The sequence below is a fragment of the Conger conger genome, chromosome 3 (assembly GCF_963514075.1).
Source record: "Conger conger chromosome 3, fConCon1.1, whole genome shotgun sequence".
NCBI lineage: Eukaryota > Metazoa > Chordata > Actinopteri > Anguilliformes > Congridae > Conger > Conger conger.
In genome coordinates this window covers 67,016,110-67,027,654 of record NC_083762.1, presented here as the reverse complement: position 1 = coordinate 67,027,654, position 11,545 = coordinate 67,016,110, and positions in this window count along the sequence as shown.

The following is an 11,545-nucleotide window of genomic DNA, read 5'->3' as shown; positions in this document are numbered from 1 at the left end:
GGTGCAAAAAAAACAAAAAAATATCCAGTGAGCAGCAGTTCTGCAGACAGAAATGCCTTGTTAATGAAAGAGGGCCAGACTGGTCAAAGCTGACAGGAAGGTGACAGTAATGCCAACAACCACACATTAAAACTGTCGTACACAGAAGAGCATCTCGGAACACACAACGCTTCAGACCTCTCAGTTGATAGGCTACAGCAGCTTAATAAGTCTAAAAAATACGTCTAAAGTGCTCACTGAGTGTATATTTGGTGCAAAGACAACACAGCTCATCACCAAAAGACCATCATACCTACTGTGGAGCATGCTGGTAGTGGCATCATGCTTTGAGGCTGCTTTTCTTCAGCTGGGACAGGGGCTCTAACCTGATACACTTATCATTGCATAGGGGTTCTAATCAGAACCTGATACACTTTAACATTGCATAGGGGTTCTAACAAGGTAGGTTCCAACCGGCCCCTTCAAAAATGATTGGAGTACCGCAGGGCTCCATTCTGCAACCTTTGTTATTCAGTCTATACAATTATACAATTATCTCCCACCTGTATGCAATGGCGTGGAGATCCTGCTGTGTGCTGAGTTTTGTTCAATTCTGCTCTGCGCTGATGAGAATTCCAAAACACATATGCTTTTCCATTTAAAGCCATAAAGGAATGGAATAAGCTTCAGACCGATCTACAAATATTTACAGATTTTCATATCTTCTCCCGAGAAGTAGAATAAATTTTAATTTTAAGTAATCAATCTACATCAACTGATACCTTGAATTCCTGTTCACATGATTTCACATACTGTACAGACTGTCTGGGTGTGTGTGTGTGTGTGTGTGTGTATATGTGCCTATATGTGTGCACTTTTGTTTGTGTGCACTGTTTACGGCTCAGGTGAGGCTTGGATGAGGGAAGGTTGTGTTGTTCAGGCTTGGTAATGTGGTGTAAATGTGATCCTGTGATTGTATTATATTGTATTTGTATTTGTACCTTAACCTTTATCTTGTCATTTTTCATATCTACCTGCCCTGGGACTGCAGATGGAAATTTGCTAGTAGCTAAAATCTGGTGCAAAGCATCTCCTCTCATTAATTGAGATGAGTGTTTTTTGTACATGGTCCCTGACAAATAAATGATAGACTATTGCAACTATGACAGATTTAATGTTCATTTTGAGTATGTATTCATCCACCAGAATGAATAAAGTAATAATTGATTTGTATTGTATTCCATCCCAAATAACTTGTACTGTATATAGGGAAGGCGGCACGGATGGTGTAGTGGGTAGCACTGCCGCCTCACAGCAAGGAGGTCCTGGGTTCAAATCCCTGTGCATGTTCTCCCTGTGTTCGCGTGGGTTCCCTCGGGGTACACCGGTTTTCTCCCACAGTCCAAAGACATGCAGGTTAGGCTGATTGGAGAGTCTAAATTGCCCATGGGTATGAGTGTGTAAGCCGGTTAAGATAATGGATGGATGGATGTATATAGGAAACGCACGCACACGCACACGCATGCACACACCTACTCCGAATAAATTCACTTTAACCACACACGGACACAAAGGTCACAGAGCATGTTGTTGAAGGTCCTTTTAATTGCATGTTTTCTGAGTACAGAAGCTAGAGCCAATGTCAGGGATCCCTTAAGTTGAAAAAAATAATTATATTGCACCCATGAACACAATGTTTGGCAAGCTGTTTGGCACGCACATTTAACCTCATGCCACCACCACAAACACACTCACACACATAAAAAAAACAGCAGCTCTGCAGTCGTTCTCATTCCACATCCTGTTCAATTCTTCAGTACGATCTAATTTCTGAGGAATTAAAAATGTCAGCACTATTGTATTGTCTTGGTCATTGGTCATTTGCTGGTTTCTTACTTCGAATGAACCAAACCAAAACCACTGAAAGAAAGGATATCCGGAGTCCTAGTTGCAGTACAAACGATAGCAAAAACATCAACAGAACTGTCACTTCTGATGATAATACTCTCAGTTGCAGAGGTACAGACTTGAGCCACTTGATAAAACTTTCAGATCACTGTTACACTCAGTTGAAACACCTGGTTAAATAAGGGCTAAAATACTATTTAATTGACCGCTAGAAACAACAAAACCACTGTTACTAGGTACACCAGAAAGAATGCCTCTGTTTGAATTTGTCCCACTTCTCCACTCCTCAGATATGCTATGTCATTTGCAATATAGAGGCAGTAAGGTTGGCAGGTCTGGAGATATTAACGCTACCAGTTCTATGAGAAATTAGTTTATTTTTGATTGCTACAGTAAGAGCTGAGTATTGAGGTGCAATCATACTTAAAAGCTGGACATTGAGGAATAATAAAATACTGGCAATTTTCCTTTCAGAGGCACTGTGACTCCTACACAGGCTTATTTAAACAGCAGGAAACTGGCTTACGGTGAATGACACTATGTGTGACCTAAGAAAAGAAACGGGTGGGCTGCACAATCTTTCAGCTAATTCTCTTCTTGACATTTTTTGCTGACATTTTATGTTGTTGGAATGACCTTTCCCACTGCAACAGAGTGAAAATCTGATTTCACTATTATTCAGTTAAAGAACCAATCCACATATACATCATACAGTACTGGGGAAGTGTGGCAGCGGTATCATGTAATTCTTCCGTTGCACAGCAGGTGGCGAAGTGGCACAGAACTCTAGTGCCAGAAAAGCGGCAGTCTTTGAGAGCCATTTGTACAAGCCCTTATGTCTCGGTGCACATACTACATCCATATGCATATACACATTCTTAAATATAGATATATTCATGTATGCAGTATCCATGTACAATAATGCATGCTTTATATACAGTATGTATAAACAGGTATATGGGGGAACCATGCATAAAATATGCATCCCTAAAAGTACCACCCAATATGGATACCCACAAATTAAAGATGACAGCCTGCATTTTAACTTAATTTTCTTTGTTTCATTTCAAATCCAATTGACAGGGAATTGGGTCACTGCCAAAATACTTACAGACTGCACTGTAGGTTTAAGGATTTATTACAGATAAGCATGCAGATGAGATATGAATATAGAGTGTGAAAATGATCAGTGTAAAAATCTGACGGGAAGTGTCACATGAAAGGTGCAGGATAGCGCAATGAGGGTGATGTCTGGCGGGTTATTTCTGCTAGGCACCAAAGCTGCCTTTCTGTTGAGCAGTGAATCATTTACGGTTGTGCTAACCTCGCTGACAAAATCTACCTGAAGTCAATGTACCTGCTTGAAAAAGTCTTCATCAGATTAAAATATCAAAGTTCATGCTTTTTCAAATAAGTGAATGTCAACAGCATACATACTAACCATTGACCCTTGACTTTGCACTTATGAAAATCAGCCAACTGATAATCTTATTACATTAGAAACTTAAAAATGTAATAGTAATAGAGTTTGCTTGTATATGTATACATCTGAGCATAGCAAACATTCTGCCTGCACCCATAATGACAACAACAGCAATGATAACAATTGTCATGAATTAACATAATATAAATTAAAATAGCAGGGACTTTGTCACAGACATCTTTTTAGGAATGCCTTGTATTAAAACTGTTTTGTTGTTGTTGTTGTTGTTGTTTGTGTTTTGTCATTTTTTTCAATAAAATCTCTTGATCTGCTTATCTTGAATATTATATTTTATGTAGCACTTTGAGATTTTTCAGTCAATGAAAGGCGTGTAATAAATTTGATATATTATTATTAGATCTGTGATTACCTCAGATTAACTGTGGGGGAAGTAATAAATAGCTAAAGTAATAAACAGCTGTAATGTCCTCATATGAACTGCATCATAGAAAGTAATATTGAAATTAGTAACGTCATTTGAAATCTAGCAGGGAAAATAGAAAGTCATAGAGACCAATGAGGTCCTGAACTTTAGCAGGTAGGCTACCATGGAGACCAGCGATATCCTCAGATAAACTTATGCTTGGACAGACAGTAGTATCTCCAGTCTAATTTGATATTGTAAATCATTGCCTTTCTTTATGTAAATCAGAATTCTTATTTAAGGTAAATGTTGAATTGAATTATTTCATACAAATATGTTCACACATTTAGAGATAAAAAATAAATAATCAGAAAAAAAATCTTTTTTTTTCATTCATTTGTTTTTTTCATTGTGCATAATTACACACCGGTATGTTTAAGAATCCTTTGATAGATTCTAACAGGGAAATATAAAGAAAGTATTTCCAGTTCCCGGGTTCATGACCCAGAAGGAGAGGAGCAGATCCATTTGTGGCCTAAAACAGACAGACTCCTGAAATCAGCCACTGACACCCATCATTTATGGATTGCAGTCTTCATCCAGAAAATGCTAACCAAGGAAGATAAAGAATTCCACAGGCACAGTGACAAAACATACAGAAAAACAATGTTTACAGGAAGACTACATTTAAAAGTGGGAATTACCCAATTTGAACTCACTGTTGGTTGTAATTAATCACATTCATTCATTCATTCATTCATTATCCGAACCCGCTTATCCTGAACAGGGTCGCAGGAGGGCTGGAGCCTATCCCAGCATACATTTGGCGAAAGGCAGGAATACACCCTGGACAGGTCACCAGTCCATCGCAGGGCACACACACCATTCACTCACACACTCATACCTACGGGCAATTTAGACACTCCAATCAGCCTAACCTGCATGTCTTTGGACTGTGGGAGGAAACCGGAGTACCCGGAGGAAACCCACGCAGACACGGGGAGAACATGCAAACTCTGCACAGAGAGGCCCCGGGCGAAGGGGATTCGAACCCAGGACCTCCTTGCTGTGAGGCGGCAGTGCTACCCACTGCACCATCCGTGCCGCCCCTAATCACATTCATTGATTGTTAAAAATAAATTACATTGCAATTGTAAATGATATGATGCAGTTCTAAACTCTTAGTAGCCAACAGTGTTGCATCAGAAAGACATTGCTTTTTTAAATTTTTTAATTTTAGATTTTTTTAAACAACATTGCTCTGATCAGAGCAGCAGTAGAAATGGACTCTTAGAAGAAATAGAGCCTCGGCATAATTTTTATGTATTACTTGCACTGTGTTGGGTTATACTGTATTGCAACAACCAAACAGATTGCAGTTTTAAATGCTCAATTCAGAGCAAAAACAAGAAAAATTATCATAAAATCAGTCAAATACGGTAGCAACATACATTCAAACATACATATGCAGCATCTGGCATACACTGCAACCTATTTGCTAATACAAATGCAGTAAATATTGAAATGCAGGCTTTAGTTGAAGCTTTTAGGCTGGGTTATGCAAATAAGTAGCCATCATCAAGAGTTTTGCCATGGTGAAATGCAAATGGTAACATCCTGCAAGGTGTAGGGTGGATTTAAGCCAGCCAGGGTTCCCTGTGGTATCCTTATCATTTGCCAGGTGCTCACAAAACACATATTGATTTCACTTATGTGTGAAAACACTCACCAAGCTTCAGACTTCAGATAGCACATCACTGCATGGGTGTGTTTTCTTAGAGTGTTCGTGCCAAAATAGGCATCATTTGGAATGTGGTTAACAGCCACAGCTAGAGAGAGAAACAAAGATAGTGAGAGAAAAAAGGAAAAAGAAAAAGGAGAGAGAGAGCGTTCAGTCTTCTCTCTCTTTTCAGACCCTCGCCGCCACTTTTACACCTCGCTCTGCACAAGCCGCCTCTGTTGCCTGGCAACACAGCTAAAAAGGATTTAGAAGTAAACAGAAAACTGACAGTGAGAATTTCAGAGTTCAGTAACATTAGTAGAAACAAATGAGGTACACCCCCACCTCTTCTCTGCGAATGCAGTTGGAGATTGTCATAAAATTCCAAGCTTGAAGGTGACAAGCAGCGCATTTGTTTTCTGTGATCAACAATTTTTTATTGTAGTTCACAGTGAAACAAAGACATAAACACAACCAAAGAAAAATAAATCTAGAGAAAGCTGTCAAACAAAGCTAAAATTGATATGAGATGGATAATACACAAACATAAGGCAGAAACATTCTTGTGTGCTTTGAGAAGTTCATTGAGTGCCAGCATGGTTCCCTTTGTGTCTGAAGGTCTGCAGCATGTTTAATGGAAGGCACTAAATACTGACATTCACTGGGCATTAGCTCAGAGGCAGCAGGCAAAGGCCATTCCTGTCCCCTTACCTCAGTCTGTGCCACCTGGCAACCTAGCATAACGTCTAATGGAATTCACTACACCTGGCAACCCAACACAAGCTCGAATAGAATTTGCTGTATCACTGCCAGCCTAACACAAAAATCTACCAGATTCTGCAAAACTTGCACAATAGTCTCACAGCTATCATGGAACCTTAAAACCCATTGCAGGGTCTCACAGAAACCACCACACCTGGCAATCTAATAGTAAGTAAACAATGCATGCATTTAGATACAACTGCTGACAGATACAGTCGTGACTTGCTGAGACTGGAGAATCGTTCCTATGTGTTTTGAGAAACTCACTGTATGCAAAAGGCTTCCTCAACGGTCAGCAGCATGTAACCGCAGGTGCTGAGGATACCGCCATTAGCTCTCAGACAACATATCAGAGCAACGGCAGTCTCGTGTCCTCATGCCGTGCCCCTGTTAAACACCAGAAGATTGCTTTCAATTAGCTCACGTCTCTCTCAGTCCTCTCAGCCTGTTTGGTTCTGCCTGAGTGGTCTACATTAGTATTTCAGTCAGACAACTCGCAATGAATTAAGTAATATTTATTGAGGTTTAATGTAAATGCAAACTTTGGTGTCTGCTCTGCCTCTTATCACTCCCTGTTGTAAAGCCTGCTGATGTGTTCTGAATGATCCCCCCTCATGGGGATCGTGAGAAGCAAAGCTCACCGCTGTATGCTGGGGTGGTGGTGGGAGCAAAACAATTATGGAAGGCATGAATTAGGAATAGCAGGATAACTTCAGTTAAAGAAGCTAGTGAAAGTGGCAATAGCATGCAATATGGACAAAGGCATTCCAAAACAAGCAGTGCAGCAGAAAGAGCCAGGCAGCACAATGGCTTTAGCATGAAGAATGAACCAGGCAGCAGGGCAGCTTTGCATGATTGCTTCACGGCAGATGCAAGCAAGCAACAGCTAGCAAGCAGCATAGCATGCCAGAGCATGCCGAATGAGTGAGGGCCTGAACACCTGTAAGGGCCTAAACAGGTACGGTTGGTGCTTATGTAGCCCCTGCCATGAGACGTAAGCACTTGGGCACTTCTGGAGTTGTCCGCCCGAACTAGCTCCACAGGCTTCGCATCATATGCTATCAAATGCAAACTGTGGGCATTTAACTGATGGATTCTTGATCCATGTAAGGCTAACCATGGTTACTATGTACTTGTGCTGCATTTTGTGTTTGTGCTGGTCTTATTATTCATATTCTTATTCTTATTATTCCCCCATACTGGCTGTCTAATTATTTTCCTCACACATTTCCCTCATTATTCATGCAGAATAGCTGCAGTCATAATCCATAGCATTTTTCTTTGAAAGACTGTGACTAAACAGGCATGAAATGAGAAAACACAGTCTTTGACAGATATATGCAAATCAAAAACATACATATGTGTATATTAGGTAATGAATTAGTGTGGTTGCACTGGGTTAGCTTCTCCAATGTGTTTCCACACAATGCATCAGTCTCTTTGGTCTACTGGCACTTGGATTCAGAAGTAAAACTAAGATACTCACAGTAGCAAGCAGAGTCTAACAGCAATTATCACCCCTGCCAATGTAATGTAGGTTGTCACAGCAAACTCCAGGTCTGGCACCTTAATGCAAGGATTTGCAGTAATTTGCATACCTGGCAACGTAATGTAGGATTTCACAGTGATAATATTCCATGGCAACCTAATGTAGGGTCTCACAGCAATGTCCAATAACCACTAAAAGGCCAGAGTAAAACCAAACAGAATATATTGGAAAGAGAGAAGTCTATATCTGTAATGGATTTAGAGCATCATATTATTTGTTCCACAGAAATAAAAAGTAGTGAAAATAAAGAGGAGTATGACATTAACCCTTGTGTAGTCTTAACATTCTGTATATTCCCCTTGTCCTAAGGGTAAAAAATGACCCGCCTTCACTAAACCCCTAAAAAAGCTTTGTTGAACTTTAAATCCCAAATCTATTTTGGATGAAGAAACAACCTGTCACTCATCACAAACTTTGTCATCAAATTTCTAGTTGAAAAAAGATAATTTAGGGGGTTTTCTCTGCTGTTAAACATAGTGGCGGGTCATTTATAACCCTTAAGACAAAACAAGGGTTAACTGAGTGTTATTGGTGTCCATGTTCTGAGCATACCCCACGGGAAAAAGCAAGTCTATACATGTCAGCAGGACCCCACAAACAGACATTCAGTGGTGACAGTTTTCTCGCCTTTTCAGGGATCAAAACAAGCAATGATGCACACATTTATTTTAAGAACATTGCTGATGGAATCCATTATTTAATTTGGCTGTTATATTTAGTAGAGGAATGAGGAATACATACACTATATGTATTTGTATGTCACAGTGAAGTTTCAGCTAAAACAGCCAGCCCAGGAAGATGTATGAGGAAGGTACAATACATTTTCTTTGCATACTCTCCTGACATTTAGATTTTGTCGATTATCATATATCATATCATGCATTACTGTCATATTAATTTACAACATTGCTAACAAATCAGCCTAGAGTGTTACAGATTCATAGACGTAAAATGTTGTTGGTCAATAAAAAATGCAGTATTACTAAAATATTCATACACAATATTTGTACATCAATGTAAAATATTACTGTCACAGTAATGCAAAGTATTACCTCTTTGAGAGACTAGCGTAGTTTTACTGGCACAGTAAATGGGGTTGTAGATAGATTAATGCCCAGTTCCTGATTTATGCACAGAGCAGTTTCTCTGATACATTACTACAGACATAAAGATGAGGCTACAATATATGATAAACGCTCATGAATAAATTCTCAAATGCTGATGATGACTTGCTCGGAAAACACATTCATGACTAAAGTAAAAAAAAACAAAAAAAACATTTGCTCTGGATTACATGGATTAGTACTACTCTGTTTGTTTTCGGTTTCCCTCCGGGTCTAGTAAAAGTGCAGATGAAGGAGATGAAAGGTTTGATGAATCACCGCGGAAACCGCTACCTTTGCCATGAGGCTCTGGAGAACCGAACGACTGAGGAGGGAGATTCTGTCTTTGCGGTCGTCATGGAGACGGACCAGGTGGCTCTTTCCACGTACTGTATGCTGAAGCACAGACAACACGGTTGCATTGCGTTTAGGCGTTTAGCGGATGCCTTTATCCAGAGTGACTTACATAATTGCATACAGAAAAGTTTAGACAAGGCGCTGAGCCAATGTCAAATCTTTAGTGTCACAACCAATAGCAGCAGTCAGTACCTGATCCTGCAACACAAAGCTAAGTGCCAAAGTACATGCAGGGACAATATTGTAATTATAATAATGATAAGGTTACCAGGCAAAAATATATGAACGCAGGTAGGGAATAGAGTAGCATTGCTTGTTGGGTTTCTGTGTCACATAATGTATGAGTCAACGTGACTGTTGTAACTTGCTATCATTTTCATTCCATTTGGTTCTAATAATTGAGCTTGCATATTTTTGCAGGTGATTATGCATAGGTGTATGGAGAGTACATGATATTTATTATCATACATTTCATATTCCATTGTGTTTAGGCATTAAAGGGGTAGGAGTGTTAATCTTAACACTTAAGTGTTCATCTTCCTACACATTTTCGCACAAGTGAATAGGTTTAAGTTTAAGTGCTGGTGGAGGGAATTTATGATGTCTTTTTATATTTTGTCGTTCATCTGTTTTTACCTACTGTTTCTGTTTTGTTACTATTTTACATGTTCGAAATAAAGATATCAAATCAAATCATATCAAGTCAAATCAATAAGTAAACTTGCCTTTTTTTAACATTAGAAATGTTTCTGTTGAGACCTGCTACTCAGCAGGGAGGCAATGAGAGAACTGATTGGCTGATTCAATCTTTGTTGCCACTGATTGCTAATCAAGCACAGATTGGTCACTGATAGAGGACTGATCACAAACAATTACATATTTCACCCAGGTCTGGAAGATATACAGTATGTAGCAAAATAACATGCAAGGGCGTTTTCAGATATAGTTACCTTTAAACAAACCAAACTCTTTGAAGTAAACCAAAAAGTAACCCAGCTGCAAATAAGCATATTCCATTTTGTGTTGATATTGTAGACTCAGCTCTCTTTTCGCATCCAGTTAAGCACTGATGAGGTTTCCATTATTCTCATGTTTGCCCACTACAGATTCTGTATTCTGAAAGAGAGGGTACAACTATCCCTGCCACTTCTGTCTTCCTACGCTCAGAAATGAACCACTTTGGGTATGTCACAAATGAAGTCTTCTAAAGAAATGCCTCGTCTGAACTACTAAAAAAACAAGGTTCGGCTTTTTCCCACAGGGCCATATTCTGCTCTGACCCTCAATATTGGATTTTCAGTGTATGTTTGTTGTGGGGATTTTGTTTGAGGATGATTGCATTCATTTGTCATACACAATCAGGAACCAGAGACAGGCTGCTTGAATCCCTGTAAAGCTGGCCTGATATCTAAGTGTTTGTTTTCATCTATATCAACACGAAATCCAGGCCAGCTCTTATTTGCCTCCGGGAGATTTCTCTGTACTCTGCAGAGAGCTGCAGGCAGCCCAGCTTGTGTTAAATGACCATGCCGACCTGTGGCACACCTGCCAGGCTGACCAACACAGGCTCCTCTGATTGGCTTGTGCTGGGCAAACTTAGGTGGTGCCTGCCATACCCACACTTTTTCCTTCCGTTCTCAGCAAAACCTAACAGATCTCAGCAAAATGGGCTTGTGTCACATTATACAATTTGACAGTATTGTTTTGCATCAGGTGTGTGGTATATTCTTCTTATTATTCATTTATTTATTTATTTATTTATTTATTTATTTATTTCCAATCTGTGAGTTATGAAAAAAAGTTTAATATTCAGTTCCAGCTGGTTTGTTGAATAAAAATAATTGCTGTGATCACAAGCACATTTGATCACAAAAAAATATATCATTATTATTAGTATGTGTTGTTGCTGTTGCCTATTTGTATTTATTTATTAATGTATTTATTTACTTATTTATATGCTGAGGCTCGGGTATGCTGAGGACATTGTCTCTCGAATACCGATTGTGCTATATTGGCGGGCATATTACCATTACCCATGTAACCCGTTAGCGCGGATGTGTGGCACGATTACACACCCTTCTCAAAACGGGACGCTACCATAGTGTATAACATGTAGCCTCCGCTATGAAACTGGCCATTATCCCTAAACCGGGGTGTGTCCGTTTTCACTCTATACAATCGTCATTGTACGCGCATATACTCAACTCATCTCCACTGTTTAAAAAAAGCAGTCTTATACGATGAAGAACATCACATGCCAGTCGATAAGTGCACGATTCTGTACCGTGAACAGATAAAAAGGGAGGCGCCAGATCAAGGT